Raw genomic sequence first — 19,895 nt, forward strand, 5'->3', positions numbered from 1 at the left:
CGTTTGTTGGGCTCTATGTCGGGACGTGTGTTGGGCTCTACTTCGGGACGTGTGTTGGGCTCTACATCAGGGTTTAGCTTACTTTCAGGTCTACGTCGGGATGTGTTTTGGGCTCTAGGTCTGGACGTGTGTTGGGCTCTAGGTCGGGACGTGTGTTGGGCTCTACGTCGGGACGTGTGTTGGGCCCTACGTCGGGACGCGTATTGGGCTCTACATCAGGGTTTAGCTTACTTTCAGGTCTACGTCGGGACGTGTGTTGGGCTCTACGTCGGGACGTGTGTTGGTCTCTTTATCAGGGTTTAGCTTACTTTCAGGTCTACGTCGGGACGTGTGTTGGGCTATAGGTCGGGACGTGTGTTGCGCTCTAGGTCAGGACGTCTGTTGAGCTCTACGTCGGGACGTGTGTTGGGCTCTACGTCGGGACGTGTGTTGGGCTCTATGTCGGGAGGTGAGTTGGGCTCTACGTCGGGACGTGTGTTGGGCTCTACGTCGGGACATGTGTTGGGCTCTACATCAGGGTTCAGCTTACTTTCAGCTCTACGTCGGGACATGTGTTGGGCTCTAGGTCGAGACGTGTGTTGGGCTATAGGTCGGGACGTGTGCTGGGCTCTAGGTCGGGACGTGTGTTGGGCTCTACGGCGGGACGTGTTTTCGGCTCTAAGTCGGGACGTGTCTTGGGCTCTACGTCAGGGTTTAGCTTAATTTCAGGTCTACCTCGGAACGTGTGTTGGGCTCTACGTCGGGACGTGTGTTGGGCTCTACGTCGGGACGTGTGTTGGGCTCTACATTGGGACGTGTGTTGGGCTCTACGTCGGGACGTGTGTTGGGCTCTACATCAGGGTTTAGCTTATTTTCAGGTCTACGTCGGGACGTGTGTTGGGCTCCACGTCGGGACGTGTGTTGGGCTCCACGTCGGGACGTGTGTTGGGCTCTACATTGGGACGTGTGTTGGGCTCTACGTCGGGACGTGTGTTGGCTCTACATCAGGGTTTAGCTTACTTTCAGGTCTACGTCGGGACGTGTGTTGGGCTCAGGTCGGGACGTGTGTTGGGCTCTACGTCGGGACGTGTGTTGGGCTCTACATCATGGTTTAGCTTACTTTCAGGTCTACGTCGGGACGTGTGTTGGGCTCTACGTCGGGACGTGTGTTGGGCTCTACATCAGGGTTTAGCTTACTTTCAGGTCTACGTCGGGACGTGTGTTGGGCTCCACGTTCGGACGTGTGTTGGGCCCACGTCGGGACTTGTGTTGGGCTCTACATCAGGGTTTAGCTTACTTTCAGGTCTACGTCGGGATGTGTTTTGGGCTGTACATCAGGGTTTAGCTTACTTTCAGGTCTACGACGGGACGTGTGTTGGGCTCTACATCGGGACGTGTGTTGGGCTCTACGGCGGGACGTGTGTTGGGCTCTACGTCGGGACGTGTGTTGGGCTCTACATCAGGGTTTAGCTTACTTTCAGGTCTACGACGGGACGTGTGTTGGGCTCTACATCGGGACGTGTGTTGGGCTCTACGGCGGGACGTGTGTTGGGCTCTACATCAGGGTATAGCTTACTTTCAGGTCTACGTCGGGACGTGTGTTGGGCTCTACGTCGGGACGTGTGTTGGGCTCTACGTCGGGACGTGTGTTCGGCACTACATCAGGATTTAGCTTACTTTCAGGTCTACGTCGGGACGTGTGTTGGGCTCCACGTCGGGACGTGTGTTGAGCTCTACGTCGGGACGTGTGTTGGGCTGTATGTCGGGACGTCTGTTGGGCTCTACGTCGGGACGTGTGTTGGGCTCTACATCAGGGTTTAGCTTAATTTCAGGTCTACGTCGGGACGTGTGTTGGGCTCTACATCAGGGTTTAGCTTACTTTCAGGTCTACGTCGGGACGTGTGTTGGGCTCTACATCAGGGTTTAGCTTACTTTCAGGTCTACGTCGGGACGTGTGTTGGGCTCTACGTCGGGACGTGTGTTGGGCTCTACGTCAGGGTTTAGCTTACTTTCAGGTCTACGTCGGGACGTGTGTTGGGCTCTACGTCAGGGTTTAGCTTACTTTCAGGTCTACGTCGGGACGTGTGTTGGGCTCTACATCAGGGTTTAGCTTATTTTCAGGTCTACGTCGCGACGTGTGTTGGGGTCTACGTCGGGACGTGTGTTGGGCTCTACGTCGGGACGTGTGTTGGGCTCTACATCAGGGTTTAGCTTACTTTCAGGTCTACGTCGGGACGTGTGTTGGGCTCTACGTCGGGACGTGTGTTGGGCTCTACGTCAGGGTTTAGCTTACTTTCAGGTCTACGTCGGGACGTGTGTTGGGCTCTACGTCAGGGTTTAGATTAATTTCAGTTCTACGTCGGGACGTGTGTTGGGCTCTACGTCGGGACGTGTGTTGGGCTCTACATCAGGGTTCAGCTTACAATCAGGTCTACGTCAGGACGTGTGTTGGGCTTTACGTCGGGACGTGCGTTGGGCTCTACATCAGGGTTTAGCTTACTTTCAGGTCTACGTCGGGACGTGTGTTGGGCTCTAAGTCGGGACGTGTGTTGGGCTCTACATCAGGGTTTAGCTTACTTTCAGGTCTACGTCGGGACGTGTGTTGGGCTCTACGTCGGGACGTGTGTTGGGCTCTACATCAGGGTTTAGCTTACCTTCATGTCTACGTCGGGACGTGTGTTGGGCTCTACGTCGGGACGTGTGTTGGGCTCTACATCAGGGTTTAGCTTACTTTCAGGTCTACGTCGGGACGTGTGTTGGGCTCAGGTCGGGACGTGTGTTGGGCTCTACGTCGGGACGTGTGTTGGGCTCTACATCAGGTTTTAGCTTACTTTCAGGTCTACGTCGGGACGTGTGTTGGGCTCTACGTCGGGACGTGTGTTGGGCTCTACCTCAGGGTTTAGCTTACTTTCAGGTCTACGTCGGGACGTGTGTTGGGCTCTACGTCAGGTTTTAGCTTACTTTCAGGTCTACGTCGGGACGTGTGTTGGGCTGTATGTCGGGACGTGTGTTGGGCTCTACCTCAGGGTTTAGCTTACTTTCAGTTCTACGTCGGGACGTGTGTTGGGCTCTTCGTCGGGACGTGTGTTGGGCTCTACGTCGGGACGTCTGTTGGGCTCTACGTCAGGGTTTAGCTTACTTTCAGGTCTACGTCGGGACGTGTGTTGGGCTCTACGTCGGGACGTGTGTTGGGCTCTACGTCGGGACGTGTGTTGGGCTCTACATCAGGGTTTAGCTTACTTTCAGGTCTACGTCGGGACGTGTGTTGAGCTCTACATCATGGTTTAGCTTACTTTCAGTTCTACGTCGGGACGTGTGTTGGGCTCTACATCGGGACGTGTGTTGGGCTCTACATCAGGGTTTAGCTTACTTTCAGGTCTACGTCGGGACGTGTGTTGGGCTCTACGTCGGGACGTGTGTTGGGCTCTACATCAGGGTTTAGCTTACTTTCAGGTCTACGTCGGGACGTGTGTTGGGCTCTACGTCGGGACGTGTGTTGGGCTCTACATCAGGGTTTAGCTTACCTTCAGGTCTACGTCGGGACGTGTGTTGGGCTCTACGTCGGGACGTGTGTTGGGCTCTACATCAGGGTTTAGCTTACTTTCAGGTCTACGTCGGGACGTGTGTTGGGCTCAGGTCGGGACGTGTGTTGGGCTCTACGTCGGGATGTGTGTTGGGCTCTACATCAGGGTGTACCTTACTTACAGGTCTACGTCGGGACGTGTGTTGGGCTCTACGTCGGGACGTGTGTTGGGCTCTCGTCGGGACGTGTGTTGGGCTCTACATCAGGATTTAGCTTACTTTCAGGTCTACGTCGGGACGTGTGTTGGGCTCCACGTCGGGACGTGTGTTGAGCTCTACGTCGGGACGTGTGTTGGGCTGTATGTCGGGACGTGTGTTGGGCTCTACGTCGGGACGTGTGTTGGGCTCTACGTCAGGGTTTAGCTTAATTTCAGGTCTACGTCGGGACGTGTGTTGGGCTCTACATCAGGGTTTAGCTTAATTTCAGGTCTACGTCGGGACGTGTGTTGGGCTCTACATCAGGGTTTAGCTTACTTTCAGGTCTACGTCGGGACGTGTGTTGGGCTCTACATCAGGGTTTAGCTTACTTTCAGGTCTACGTCGGGACGTGTGTTGGGCTCTACATCAGGGTTTAGCTTACTTTCAGGTCTACGTCGGGAAGTGTGTTGGGGTCTACGTCGGGACGTGTGTTGGGCTCTACGTCAGTGTTTAGCTTAATTTCAGGTCTACGTCGGGACGTGTGTTGGGCTCTACGTCGGGACGTGTGTTGGGCTCTACATCACGGTTTAGCTTACTTTCAGGTCTACGTCGGGACGTGTGTTGGGCTCTACGTCGGGACGTGTGTTCGGCTCTACATCAGGGTTTAGCTTACTTTCAGGTCTACGTCGGGACGTGTGTTGAGCTCTACATCAGGGTTTAGCTTACTTTCAGGTCTACGTCGGGACGTGTGTTGGGCTCTACGTCGGGACGTGTTTTGGGCTCTACATCAGGGTTTAGCTTACTTTCAGGTCTACGTCGGGACGTGTGTTGGGCTCTACGTCGGGACGTGTGTTGGGCTCTACATCAGGGTGTACCTTACTTACAGGTCTACGTCGGGACGTGTGTTGGGCTCTACGTCGGGACGTGTGTTGCGCTCTACGTCAGGATTTAGCTTACTTTCAGGTCTACGTCGGGACGTGTGTTGGGCTCTACGTCGGGACGTGTTTTGGGCTCTACGTCGGGACGTGTGTTGGTCTCTACTTAGGGACGTGTGTTGGGCTCTGCATCAGGGTTTAGCTTACTTTCAGGTGTACGTCGGGACGTGTGTTGGGCTCTACATCAGGGTTTAGCTTAATTTCAGGGCTACGTCGGGACGTGTGTTGGGCTCTACATCAGGGTTTAAATTACTTTCAGCTCTACGTCGGGACGTGTGTTGGGCTCTACGTCGGGACGTGTGTTGGGCTCTACATCAGGGTTTAGCTTAATTTCAGGCTACGTCGGGACGTGTGTTGGGCTCTACATCAGGGTTTAGCTTACTTTCAGGTCTACGTCGGGACGTGTGTTGGGCTCTACATCAGGGTTTAGCTTACTTTCAGGTTTACGTCGGGACGTGTGTTGGGCTCTACGTCGGGACGTGTGTTGGGCTCTACATCAGGGTTTAGCTTACTTTCAGGTCTACGACGGGACGTGTGTTGGGCTCTACATCGGGACGTGTGTTGGGCTCTACGGCGGGACGTGTGTTGGGCTCTACATCAGGGTATAGCTTACTTTCAGGTCTACGTCGGGACGTGTGTTGGGCTCCACGTCGGGACGTGTGTTGAGCTCTACGTCGGGACGTGTGTTGGGCTGTATGTCGGGACGTCTGTTGGGCTCTACGTCGGGACGTGTGTTGGGCTCTACATCAGGGTTTAGCTTAATTTCAGGTCTACGTCGGGACGTGTGTTGGGCTCTACATCAGGGTTTAGCTTACTTTCAGGTCTACGTCGGGACGTGTGTTGGGCTCTACATCAGGGTTTAGCTTACTTTCAGGTCTACGTCGGGACGTGTGTTGGGCTCTACGTCGGGACGTGTGTTGGGCTCTACATCAGGGTTTAGCTTACTTTCAGGTCTACGTCGGGACGTGTGTTGGGCTCTACGTCGGGACGTGTGTTGGGCTCTACGTCAGGGTTTAGCTTACTTTCAGGTCTACGTCGGGACGTGTGTTGGGCTCTACGTCAGGGTTTAGCTTAATTTCAGTTCTACGTCGGGACGTGTGTTGGGCTCTACGTCGGGACGTGTGTTGGGCTCTACATCAGGGTTCAGCTTACAATCAGGTCTACGTCAGGACGTGTGTTGGGCTCTACGTCGGGACGTGCGTTGGGCTCTACATCAGGGTTTAGCTTACTTTCAGGTCTACGTCGGGACGTGTGTTGGGACCTACGTCGGGACGTGTGTTGGGCTCTACATCAGGGTTTAGCTTACTTTCAGGTCTACGTCGGGACGTGTGTTGGGCTCTACGTCGGGACGTGTGTTGGGCTCTACATCAGGGTTTAGCTTACCTTCAGGTCTACGTCGGGACATGTGTTGGGCTCTACGTCGGGACGTGTGTTGGGCTCTACATCAGGGTTTAGCTTACTTTCAGGTCTACGTCGGGACGTGTGTTGGGCTCAGGTCGGGACGTGTGTTGGGCTCTACGTCGGGATGTGTGTTGGGCTCTACATCAGGTTTTAGCTTACTTTCAGGTCTACGTCGGGACGTGTGTTGGGCTCTACCTCAGGGTTTAGCTTACTTTCAGGTCTACGTATGGACGTGTGTTGGGCTCTACGTCAGGTTTTAGCTTACTTTCAGGTCTACGTCGGGACGTGTGTTGGGCTGTATGTCGGGACGTGTGTTGGGCTCTACCTCAGGGTTTAGCTTACTTTCAGGTCTACGTCGGGACGTGTGTTGGGCTCTTCGTCGGGACGTGTGTTGGGCTCTACGTCGGGACGTCTGTTGGGCTCTACGTCAGGGTTTAGCTTACTTTCAGGTCTACGTCGGGACGTGTGTTGGGCTCTACGTCGGGACGTGTGTTGGGCTCTACGTCAGGACGTGTGTTGGGCTCTACGTCAGTGTTTAGCTTAATTTCAGGTCTACGTCGGGACGTGTGTTGGGCTCCACGTCGGGACGTGTGTTGGGCTCTACATCACGGTTTAGCTTACTTTCAGGTCTACGTCGGGACGTGTGTTGGGCTCTACGTCGGGACGTGTGTTGGGCTCTACATCAGGGTTTAGCTTACTTTCAGGTCTACGTCGGGACGTGTGTTGAGCTCTACATCAGGGTTTAGCTTACTTTCAGGTCTACGTCGCGACGTGTGTTGGGCTCTACGTCGGGACGTGTGTTGGGCTCTACATCAGGGTTTAGCTTACTTTCAGGTCTACGTCGTGACGTGTGTTGGGCTCTGCGTCGGGACGTGTGTTGGGCTCTCCATCAGGGTTTAGCTTAGTTTCAGGTCTACGTCGGGACGTGTGTTGGGCTCTACGTCGGGACGTGTGTTGGGCTCTACATCAGGGTTTAGCTTACTTTCAGGTCTACGTCGGGACGTGTGTTGGGCTCTACGTCGGGACGTGTGTTGGGCTCTTCATCAGGGTGTACCTTACTTACAGGTCTACGTCGGGACGTGTGTTGGGCTCTACGTCGGGACGTGTGTTGGACTCTACATCAGGGTTTAGCTTACTTTCAGGTCTACGTCGGGACGTGTGTTGGGCTCTACGTCGGGACGTGTGTTGGGCTCTACATCAGGGTTTAGCTTACTTTCAGGTCTACATCAGGACGTGTGTTGGGCTCTCAGTCGGGACGTGTGTTGGGCTCTACGTCGGGACGTGTGTTGGGCTCTACATCAGGGTATAGTTCAATTTCAGGTCTACGTCGGGACGTGTGTTGGGCTCTACGCAGGGACGTGTGTTGGGCTCTACGTCGGGACGTGTTTTGGGCTCTACGTCGGGACGTATGTTGGGCTCTACATCGGGACGTGTGTTGGGCTCTACATCAGGGTATAGCTTACTTTGAGGTCTACGTCGGGATGTGTGTTGGGCTCTACGTCGGGACGTGTGTTGGGCTCTACGTCGGGACGTGTGTTGGGCTCTACATCAGGGTTTAGCTTAATTTCAGGTCTACGTCGGGACGTGTGTTGCGCTCTACGTCGGGACGTGTGTTGGGCTCTACATCGGGACGTGCGTTGGGCTCTACATCAGGGTTTAGCTTACTTTCAGGTCTACGTCGGGACGTGTGTTGGGCTCTATGTCGGGACGTGTGTTGGGCTCTACGTCGGGATTTAGCTTACTTTCAGCTCTACGTCGGGACGTGTGTTGGGCTCTACGTCGGGACGTGTGTTGGTCTCTACGTCGGGACGTGAGTTGGGCTCTACGTCGGGATTTAGCTTACTTTAAGCTCTACGTCGGGACGTGTGTTGGGCTCTACATCAGGGTTTAGCTTACTTTCAGGTCTACGTATGGACGTGTGTTGGGGTCTACGTCGGGACGTGTGTTGGGCTCCACGTCGGGACGTGTGTTGGGCTCTACGTCGGGACGTGTGTTGGGCTCTACATCAGGGTTTAGCTTACTTTCAGGTCTACGTCGGGACGTGTGTTCGGCTCTACGTCGGGACGTGTGTTGGTCTCTATATCAGGGATTAGCTTACTTTCAGGTCTACATCGGGACGTGTGTTGGGCTATAGGTCGGGACGTGTGTTGGGCTCTAGGTCGGGATGTCTGTTGAACTCTACGTCGGGACGTGTGTTGGGCTCTACGACGGGATGTGTTGGGCTCTACATCATAGTTTAGCTTACTTTCAGGTCTACGTCGGGACGTATGTTGGGCTCTACGTCGGGACGTGTGTTGGGGTCTACGTCGGCACGTGTGTTGCGCTCTACATCAGGGTTTAGCTTACTTTCAGGTCTACTTCGGGACGTGTGTTAGGGGTTACGTCGGGACGTGTCTTGGGCTCTACGTCGGGACGTGTGTTGGGCTCTACGTCGGGACGTGTGTTGGGCTCTACATCAGGGTTTAGCTTACTTTCAGGTCTACGTCGGGATGTGTTTTGGGCTCTAGGTCTGGACGTGTGTTGGGCTCTAGGTCGGGACGTGTGTTGGGCTCTACGTCGGGATGTGTGTTGGGCTCTACGTCGGGACGTGTATTGGGCTCTACATCAGGGTTTAGCATACTTTCAGGTCTACGTCGGGACGTGTGTTGGGCTCTACATCGGGACGTGTGTTGGGCTCTTTATCAGGGTTTAGCTTACTTTCAGGTCTATGTCGGGACGTGTGTTGGGCTATAGGTCGGGACATGTGTTGGGCTATAGGTCGGGACGTGTGTTGGGCTCTAGGTCGGGACGTCTGTTGAGCTCTACGTCGGGACGTGTGTTGGGCTCTACGTCGGGACGTGTGTTGGGCTCTACGTCATAGTTTAGCTTACTTTCAGGTCTACGTCGGGACGTGTGTTGGGCTCTACGTCGGGACGTGTGTTGGGCTCTACGTCGGCACGTGTGTTGGGCTCTACATCAGGGTTTAGCTTACTTTCAGGTCTACGTCGGGACGTGTGTTAGGGGTTACGTCGGGACGTGTGTTGGGCTCTACGTCGGGACGTGTGTTGGGCTCTACATCAGGGTTTAGCATACTTCAGGTCTACGTCGGGACATGTGTTGAGCTCTACGTCGGGACGTGTGTTGGGCTCTACGTCGGGACGTGTGTTGGGCTCTACATCAGGGTTTAGCTTACTTTCAGGTCTACGTCGGGACGTGTGGTGGGCTCTACATCAGGGTTTAACTTACTTTCAGGTCTACATTGGGACGTGTGTTGGGCTCCACGTCGGGACTTGTGTTGGGCTCTACGTCGGGACGTGTGTTCGGCTCTACGTCGGGACGTGTGTTGGGCTCTACCTCAGGGTTTAACTTACTTTCAGGTCTACTTCGGGACGTGTGTTGGGCTCTACATCAGGGTTTAGCTTACTTTCAGGTCTACGTCGGGACGTGTGTTGGGCTCCACGTTCGGACGTGTGTTGGGCCCACGTCGGGACGTGTGTTGGGCTCTACCTCAGGGTTTAGCTTAATTTCAGGTCTACGTCGGGACGTGTGTTGGGCTCTACATCAGGGTTTAGCTTACTTTCAGGTCTACGTCGGGACGTGTGTTAGGCTCTACATCAGGGTTTAGCTTACTTTCAGGTTTACGTCGGGACGTGTGTTGGGCTCTACGTCGGGACGTGTGTTGGGCTCTACATCAGGGTTTAGCTTACTTTCAGGTCTACGACGGGACGTGTGTTGGGCTCTACATCGGGACGTGTGTTGGGCTCTACGGCGGGACGTGTGTTGGGCTCTACATCAGGGTATAGCTTACTTTCAGGTCTACGTCGGGACGTGTGTTGGGCTCTACGTCGGGACGTGTGTTGGGCTCTACGTCGGGACGTGTGTTCGGCACTACATCAGGATTTAGCTTACTTTCAGGTCTACGTCGGGACGTGTGTTGGGCTCCACGTCGGGACGTGTGTTGAGCTCTACGTCGGGACGTGTGTTGGGCTGTATGTCGGGACGTCTGTTGGGCTCTACGTCGGGACGTGTGTTGGGCTCTACATCAGGGTTTAGCTTAATTTCAGGTCTACGTCGGGACGTGTGTTGGGCTCTACATCAGGGTTTAGCTTACTTTCAGGTCTACGTCGGGACGTGTGTTGGGCTCTACATCAGGGTTTAGCTTACTTTCAGGTCTACGTCGGGACGTGTGTTGGGCTCTACGTCGGGACGTGTGTTGGGCTCTACGTCAGGGTTTAGCTTACTTTCAGGTCTACGTCGGGACGTGTGTTGGGCTCTACGTCAGGGTTTAGCTTAATTTCAGTTCTACGTCGGGACGTGTGTTGGGCTCTACGTCGGGACGTGTGTTGGGCTCTACATCAGGGTTCAGCTTACAATCAGGTCTACGTCAGGACGTGTGTTGGGCTCTACGTCGGGACGTGCGTTGGGCTCTACATCAGGGTTTAGCTTACTTTCAGGTCTACGTCGGGACGTGTGTTGGGCTCTACGTCGGGACGTGTGTTGGGCTCTACATCAGGGTTTAGCTTACTTTCAGGTCTACGTCGGGACGTGTGTTGGGCTCTACGTCGGGACGTGTGTTGGGCTCTACATCAGGGTTTAGCTTTCCTTCAGGTCTACGTCGGGACGTGTGTTGGGCTCTACGTCGGGACGTGTGTTGGGCTCTACATCAGGGTTTAGCTTACTTTCAGGTCTACGTCGGGACGTGTGTTGGGCTCAGGTCGGGACGTGTGTTGGGCTCTACGTCGGGACGTGTGTTGGGCTCTACATCATGGTTTAGCTTACTTTCAGGTCTACGTCGGGACGTGTGTTGGGCTCTACGTCGGGACGTGTGTTGGGCTCTACATCAGGGTTTAGCTTACTTTCAGGTCTACGTCGGGACGTGTGTTGGGCTCCACGTTCGGACGTGTGTTGGGCCCACGTCGGGACTTGTGTTGGGCTCTACATCAGGGTTTAGCTTACTTTCAGGTCTACGTCGGGATGTGTTTTGGGCTGTACATCAGGGTTTAGCTTCCTTTCAGGTCTACGTCGGGACGTGTGTTGGGCTCGACGACGGGATGTGTGTTGGACTCCACGTCAGGACGTGTGTTGGGCTCCACGTCGGGACGTTTGTTGGGCTCCACGTCAAGACGTGTGTTGGGCTCTACGTCAGGACGTGTGTTGGGCTCGACGTTGGGACGTGTGTTGGGCTCTACGTCGGGACGTGTGTTGGGCTCTACGTCGGGACGTGTGTTGGGCTCTACATCAGGATTTAGCTTACTTTCAGGTCTACGTCGGGACGTGTTTTGGGCTCTAGGTCTGGACGTGTGTTGGGCTATAGGTCGGGACGTGTGTTGGGCTCTAGGTCGGGACGTGTGTTGGGCTCTATGTCGGTACGTGTGTTGGGCTCTACGTCGGGACGTGTGTTGGGCTCTACATCAGGGTTTAGCTTACTTTCAGGTCTACGTCGGGACGTGTGTTGGGCTCTACGTCGGGACGTGTGTTGGGACCTACGTCGGGACGTGTGTTGGGCTCTACATCAGGGTTTAGCTTACTTTCAGGTCTACGTCGGGACGTGTGTTAGGGGTTACATCGGGACGTGTGTTGGGGTCTACGTCGGGACGTGTGTTGGGCTCTACGTCGGACGTGTGTTGGGCTCTACATCAGGATTTAGCTTACTTTCAGGTCTAAGTCGGGACGTGTTTTGGGCTCTAGGTCTGGACGTGTGTTGGGCTATAGGTCGGGACGTTTGTTGGGCTCTATGTCGGGACGTGTGTTGGGCTCTACTTCGGGACGTGTGTTGGGCTCTACATCAGGGTTTAGCTTACTTTCAGGTCTACGTCGGGATGTGTTTTGGGCTCTAGGTCTGGACGTGTGTTGGGCTCTAGGTCGGGACGTGTGTTGGGCTCTACGTCGGGACGTGTGTTGGGCCCTACGTCGGGACGCGTATTGGGCTCTACATCAGGGTTTAGCTTACTTTCAGGTCTACGTCGGGACGTGTGTTGGGCTCTACGTCGGGACGTGTGTTGGTCTCTTTATCAGGGTTTAGCTTACTTTCAGGTCTACGTCGGGACGTGTGTTGGGCTATAGGTCGGGACGTGTGTTGCGCTCTAGGTCAGGACGTCTGTTGAGCTCTACGTCGGGACGTGTGTTGGGCTCTACGTCGGGACGTGTGTTGGGCTCTATGTCGGGAGGTGAGTTGGGCTCTACGTCGGGACGTGTGTTGGGCTCTACGTCGGGACATGTGTTGGGCTCTACATCAGGGTTCAGCTTACTTTCAGATCTACGTCGGGACGTGTGTTGGGCTCTAGGTCGAGACGTGTGTTGGGCTATAGGTCGGGACGTGTGCTGGGCTCTAGGTCGGGACGTGTGTTGGGCTCTACGGCGGGACGTGTTTTGGGCTCTAAGTCGGGACGTGTCTTGGGCTCTACGTCAGGGTTTAGCTTAATTTCAGGTCTACCTCGGAACGTGTGTTGGGCTCTACGTCGGGACGTGTGTTGGGCTCTACGTCGGGACGTGTGTTGGGCTCTACATTGGGACGTGTGTTGGGCTCTACGTCGGGACGTGTGTTGGGCTCTACATCAGGGTTTAGCTTATTTTCAGGTCTACGTCGGGACGTGTGTTGGGCTCCACGTCGGGACGTGTGTTGGGCTCCACGTCGGGACGTGTGTTGGGCTCTACATTGGGACGTGTGTTGGGCTCTACGTCGGGACGTGTGTTGGCTCTACATCAGGGTTTAGCTTACTTTCAGGTCTACGTCGGGACGTGTGTTGGGCTCAGGTCGGGACGTGTGTTGGGCTCTACGTCGGGACGTGTGTTGGGCTCTACATCATGGTTTAGCTTACTTTCAGGTCTACGTCGGGACGTGTGTTGGGCTCTACGTCGGGACGTGTGTTGGGCTCTACATCAGGGTTTAGCTTACTTTCAGGTCTACGTCGGGACGTGTGTTGGGCTCCACGTTCGGACGTGTGTTGGGCCCACGTCGGGACTTGTGTTGGGCTCTACATCAGGGTTTAGCTTACTTTGAGGTCTACGTCGGGATGTGTTTTGGGCTGTACATCAGGGTTTAGCTTACTTTCAGGTCTACGACGGGACGTGTGTTGGGCTCTACATCGGGACGTGTGTTGGGCTCTACGGCGGGACGTGTGTTGGGCTCTACGTCGGGACGTGTGTTGGGCTCTACATCAGGGTTTAGCTTACTTTCAGGTCTACGACGGGACGTGTGTTGGGCTCTACATCGGGACGTGTGTTGGGCTCTACGGCGGGACGTGTGTTGGGCTCTACATCAGGGTAAAGCTTACTTTCAGGTCTACGTCGGGACGTGTGTTGGGCTCTACGTCGGGACGTGTGTTGGGCTCTACGTCGGGACGTGTGTTCGGCACTACATCAGGATTTAGCTTACTTTCAGGTCTACGTCGGGACGTGTGTTGGGCTCCACGTCGGGACGTGTGTTGAGCTCTACGTCGGGACGTGTGTTGGGCTGTATGTCGGGACGTCTGTTGGGCTCTACGTCGGGACGTGTGTTGGGCTCTACATCAGGGTTTAGCTTAATTTCAGGTCTACGTCGGGACGTGTGTTGGGCTCTACATCAGGGTTTAGCTTACTTTCAGGTCTACGTCGGGACGTGTGTTGGGCTCTACATCAGGGTTTAGCTTACTTTCAGGTCTACGTCGGGACGTGTGTTGGGCTCTACGTCGGGACGTGTGTTGGGCTCTACGTCAGGGTTTAGCTTACTTTCAGGTCTACGTCGGGACGTGTGTTGGGCTCTACGTCAGGGTTTAGCTTAATTTCAGTTCTACGTCGGGACGTGTGTTGGGCTCTACGTCGGGACGTGTGTTGGGCTCTACATCAGGGTTCAGCTTACAATCAGGTCTACGTCAGGACGTGTGTTGGGCTCTACGTCGGGACGTGCGTTGGGCTCTACATCAGGGTTTAGCTTACTTTCAGGTCTACGTCGGGACGTGTGTTGGGCTCTACGTCGGGACGTGTGTTGGGCTCTACATCAGGGTTTAGCTTACTTTCAGGTCTACGTCGGGACGTGTGTTGGGCTCTACGTCGGGACGTGTGTTGGGCTCTACATCAGGGTTTAGCTTTCCTTCAGGTCTACGTCGGGACGTGTGTTGGGCTCTACGTCGGGACGTGTGTTGGGCTCTACATCAGGGTTTAGCTTACTTTCAGGTCTACGTCGGGACGTGTGTTGGGCTCAGGTCGGGACGTGTGTTGGGCTCTACGTCGGGACGTGTGTTGGGCTCTACATCATGGTTTAGCTTACTTTCAGGTCTACGTCGGGACGTGTGTTGGGCTCTACGTCGGGACGTGTGTTGGGCTCTACATCAGGGTTTAGCTTACTTTCAGGTCTACGTCGGGACGTGTGTTGGGCTCCACGTTCGGACGTGTGTTGGGCCCACGTCGGGACTTGTGTTGGGCTCTACATCAGGGTTTAGCTTACTTTCAGGTCTACGTCGGGATGTGTTTTGGGCTGTACATCAGGGTTTAGCTTCCTTTCAGGTCTACGTCGGGACGTGTGTTGGGCTCGACGACGGGATGTGTGTTGGACTCCACGTCAGGACGTGTGTTGGGCTCCACGTCGGGACGTTTGTTGGGCTCCACGTCAAGACGTGTGTTGGGCTCTACGTCAGGACGTGTGTTGGGCTCGACGTTGGGACGTGTGTTGGGCTCTACGTCGGGACGTGTGTTGGGCTCTACGTCGGGACGTGTGTTGGGCTCTACATCAGGATTTAGCTTACTTTCAGGTCTACGTCGGGACGTGTTTTGGGCTCTAGGTCTGGACGTGTGTTGGGCTATAGGTCGGGACGTGTGTTGGGCTCTAGGTCGGGACGTGTGTTGGGCTCTATGTCGGTACGTGTGTTGGGCTCTACGTCGGGACGTGTGTTGGGCTCTACATCAGGGTTTAGCTTACTTTCAGGTCTACGTCGGGACGTGTGTTGGGCTCTACGTCGGGACGTGTGTTGGGACCTACGTCGGGACGTGTGTTGGGCTCTACATCAGGGTTTAGCTTACTTTCAGGTCTACGTCGGGACGTGTGTTAGGGGTTACATCGGGACGTGTGTTGGGGTCTACGTCGGGACGTGTGTTGGGCTCTACGTCGGACGTGTGTTGGGCTCTACATCAGGATTTAGCTTACTTTCAGGTCTAAGTCGGGACGTGTTTTGGGCTCTAGGTCTGGACGTGTGTTGGGCTATAGGTCGGGACGTTTGTTGGGCTCTATGTCGGGACGTGTGTTGGGCTCTACTTCGGGACGTGTGTTGGGCTCTACATCAGGGTTTAGCTTACTTTCAGGTCTACGTCGGGATTTGTTTTGGGCTCTAGGTCTGGACGTGTGTTGGGCTCTAGGTCGGGACGTGTGTTGGGCTCTACGTCGGGACGTGTGTTGGGCCCTACGTCGGGACGCGTATTGGGCTCTACATCAGGGTTTAGCTTACTTTCAGGTCTACGTCGGGACGTGTGTTGGGCTCTACGTCGGGACGTGTGTTGGTCTCTTTATCAGGGTTTAGCTTACTTTCAGGTCTACGTCGGGACGTGTGTTGGGCTATAGGTCGGGACGTGTGTTGCGCTCTAGGTCAGGACGTCTGTTGAGCTCTACGTCGGGACGTGTGTTGGGCTCTACGTCGGGACGTGTGTTGGGCTCTATGTCGGGAGGTGAGTTGGGCTCTACGTCGGGACGTGTGTTGGGCTCTACGTCGGGACATGTGTTGGGCTCTACATCAGGGTTCAGCTTACTTTCAGCTCTACGTCGGGACGTGTGTTGGGCTCTAGGTCGAGACGTGTGTTGGGCTATAGGTCGGGACGTGTGCTGGGCTCTAGGTCGGGACGTGTGTTGGGCTCTACGGCGGGACGTGTTTTGGGCTCTAAGTCGGGACGTGTCTTGGGCTCTACGTCAGGGTTTAGCTTAATTTCAGGTCTACCTCGGAACGTGTGTTGGGCTCTACGTCGGGACGTGTGTTGGGCTCTACGTCGGGACGTGTGTTGGGCTCTACATTGGGACGTGTGTTGGGCTCTACGTCGGGACGTGTGTTGGGCTCTACATCAGGGTTTAGCTTATTTTCAGGTCTACGTCGGGACGTGTGTTGGGCTCCACGTCGGGACGTGTGTTGGGCTCCACGTCGGGACGTGTGTTGGGCTCTACATTGGGACGTGTGTTGGGCTCTACGTCGGGACGTGTGTTGGCTCTACATCAGGGTTTAGCTTACTTTCAGGTCTACATCGGGACGTGTGTTGGGCTCAGGTCGGGACGTGTGTTGGGCTCTACGTCGGGACGTGTGTTGGGCTCTACATCATGGTTTAGCTTACTTTCAGGTCTACGTCGGGACGTGTGTTGGGCTCTACGTCGGGACGTGTGTTGGGCTCTACATCAGGGTTTAGCTTACTTTCAGGTCTACGTCGGGACGTGTGTTGGGCTCCACGTTCGGACGTGTGTTGGGCCCACGTCGGGACTTGTGTTGGGCTCTACATCAGGGTTTAGCTTACTTTCAGGTCTACGTCGGGATGTGTTTTGGGCTGTACATCAGGGTTTAGCTTCCTTTCAGGTCTACGTCGGGACGTGTGTTGGGCTCGACGACGGGATGTGTGTTGGACTCCACGTCAGGACGTGTGTTGGGCTCCACGTCGGGACGTTTGTTGGGCTCCACGTCAAGACGTGTGTTGGGCTCTACGTCAGGACGTGTGTTGGGCTCGACGTTGGGACGTGTGTTGGGCTCTACGTCGGGACGTGTGTTGGGCTCTACGTCGGGACGTGTGTTGGGCTCTACATCAGGATTTAGCTTACTTTCAGGTCTACGTCGGGACGTGTTTTGGGCTCTAGGTCTGGACGTGTGTTGGGCTATAGGTCGGGACGTGTGTTGGGCTCTAGGTCGGGACGTGTGTTGGGCTCTATGTCGGTACGTGTGTTGGGCTCTACGTCGGGACGTGTGTTGGGCTCTACATCAGGGTTTAGCTTACTTTCAGGTCTACGTCGGGACGTGTGTTGGGCTCTACGTCGGGACGTGTGTTGGGACCTACGTCGGGACGTGTGTTGGGCTCTACATCAGGGTTTAGCTTACTTTCAGGTCTACGTCGGGACGTGTGTTAGGGGTTACATCGGGACGTGTGTTGGGGTCTACGTCGGGACGTGTGTTGGGCTCTACGTCGGGACGTGTGTTGGGCTCTACATCAGGGTTTAGCTTATTTTCAGGTCTACGTCGGGACGTGTGTTGGGCTCCACGTCGGGACGTGTGTTGGGCTCCACGTCGGGACGTGTGTTGGGCTCTACATTGGGACGTGTGTTGGGCTCTACGTCGGGACGTGTGTTGGCTCTACATCAGGGTTTAGCTTACTTTCAGGTCTACGTCGGGACGTGTGTTGGGCTCAGGTCGGGACGTGTGTTGGGCTCTACGTCGGGACGTGTGTTGGGCTCTACATCATGGTTTAGCTTACTTTCAGGTCTACGTCGGGACGTGTGTTGGGCTCTACGTCGGGACGTGTGTTGGGCTCTACATCAGGGTTTAGCTTACTTTCAGGTCTACGTCGGGACGTGTGTTGGGCTCCACGTTCGGACGTGTGTTGGGCCCACGTCGGGACTTGTGTTGGGCTCTACATCAGGGTTTAGCTTACTTTCAGGTCTACGTCGGGATGTGTTTTGGGCTGTACATCAGGGTTTAGCTTCCTTTCAGGTCTACGTCGGGACGTGTGTTGGGCTCGACGACGGGATGTGTGTTGGACTCCACGTCAGGACGTGTGTTGGGCTCCACGTCGGGACGTTTGTTGGGCTCCACGTCAAGACGTGTGTTGGGCTCTACGTCAGGACGTGTGTTGGGCTCGACGTTGGGACGTGTGTTGGGCTCTACGTCGGGACGTGTGTTGGGCTCTACGTCGGGACGTGTGTTGGGCTCTACATCAGGATTTAGCTTACTTTCAGGTCTACGTCGGGACGTGTTTTGGGCTCTAGGTCTGGACGTGTGTTGGGCTATAGGTCGGGACGTGTGTTGGGCTCTAGGTCGGGACGTGTGTTGGGCTCTATGTCGGTACGTGTGTTGGGCTCTACGTCGGGACGTGTGTTGGGCTCTACATCAGGGTTTAGCTTACTTTCAGGTCTACGTCGGGACGTGTGTTGGGCTCTACGTCGGGACGTGTGTTGGGACCTACGTCGGGACGTGTGTTGGGCTCTACATCAGGGTTTAGCTTACTTTCAGGTCTACGTCGGGACGTGTGTTAGGGGTTACATCGGGACGTGTGTTGGGGTCTACGTCGGGACGTGTGTTGGGCTCTACGTCGGACGTGTGTTGGGCTCTACATCAGGATTTAGCTTACTTTCAGGTCTAAGTCGGGACGTGTTTTGGGCTCTAGGTCTGGACGTGTGTTGGGCTATAGGTCGGGACGTTTGTTGGGCTCTATGTCGGGACGTGTGTTGGGCTCTACTTCGGGACGTGTGTTGGGCTCTACATCAGGGTTTAGCTTACTTTCAGGTCTACGTCGGGATGTGTTTTGGGCTCTAGGTCTGGACGTGTGTTGGGCTCTAGGTCGGGACGTGTGTTGGGCTCTACGTCGGGACGTGTGTTTGGCCCTACGTCGGGACGCGTATTGGGCTCTACATCAGGGTTTAGCTTACTTTCAGGTCTACGTCGGGACGTGTGTTGGGCTCTACGTCGGGACGTGTGTTGGTCTCTTTATCAGGGTTTAGCTTACTTTCAGGTCTACGTCGGGACGTGTGTTGGGCTATAGGTCGGGACGTGTGTTGCGCTCTAGGTCAGGACGTCTGTTGAGCTCTACGTCGGGACGTGTGTTGGGCTCTACGTCGGGACATGTGTTGGGCTCTATGTCGGGAGGTGAGTTGGGCTCTACGTCGGGACGTGTGTTGGGCTCTACGTCGGGACATGTGTTGGGCTCTACATCAGGGTTCAGCTTACTTTCAGCTCTACGTCGAGACGTGTGTTGGGCTATAGGTCGGGACGTGTGCTGGGCTCTAGGTCGGGACGTGTGTTGGGCTCTACGGCGGGACGTGTTTTGGGCTCTAATTCGGGACGTGTCTTGGGCTCTACGTCAGGGTTTAGCTTAATTTCAGGTCTACCTCGGAACGTGTGTTGGGCTCTACGTCGGGACGTGTGTTGGGCTCTACGTCGGGACGTGTGTTGGGCTCTACATTGGGACGTGTGTTGGGCTCTACGTCGGGACGTGTGTTGGGCTCTACATCAGGGTTTAGCTTATTTTCAGGTCTACGTCGGGACGTGTGTTGGGCTCCACGTCGGGACGTGTGTTGGGCTCCACGTCGGGACGTGTGTTGGGCTCTACATTGGGACGTGTGTTGGGCTCTACGTCGGGACGTGTGTTGGCTCTACATCAGGGTTTAGCTTACTTTCAGGTCTACGTCGGGACGTGTGTTGGGCTCTACGTCGGGATGTGTGTTGGGCTCTACGTCGGGACGTGTGTTGGGCTCTACGTCGGGACGTGTGTTGGGCTCTACATCAGGGTTTAGCTTAATTTCAGGTCTACGTCGGGATGTGTGTTGGGCTCTACATCAGGGTTTAGCTTACTTTCAGGTCTACGTCGGGACGTGTGTTGGGCTGTACGTCGGGACGTGTGTTGGGCTCTACGTCGGGACGTGTTTTGGGCTCTACGTCGGGACGTGTGCTGGGCTCTACATCAGGGTTTACCTTACTTTCAGGTCTACGTTGGGACGTGTGTTGGGCTCTAGGTCGGGACGTGTGTTGGGCTCTAGGTCGGGACGTTTGTTGGGCTCTACGTCGGGACGTGAGTTGGGTTCTACGTCGGGACGTGTGTTGGGCTCTACGTCGGGACGTGTGTTGGGCTCTACATAAGGGTTTATCTTACTTTTAGGTCTATGTCTGGACGTCTGTTCGGCTCTACGTCGGGACCTGTGTTGGGCTCTACCTCGGGACGTGTGTTGGGCTCTAC

The sequence above is a fragment of the Leptosomus discolor genome, chromosome 10, assembly GCF_034619465.1.
Source record: "Leptosomus discolor isolate bLepDis1 chromosome 10, bLepDis1.hap2, whole genome shotgun sequence".
Classification (NCBI taxonomy): Eukaryota; Metazoa; Chordata; class Aves; order Leptosomiformes; family Leptosomidae; genus Leptosomus; species Leptosomus discolor.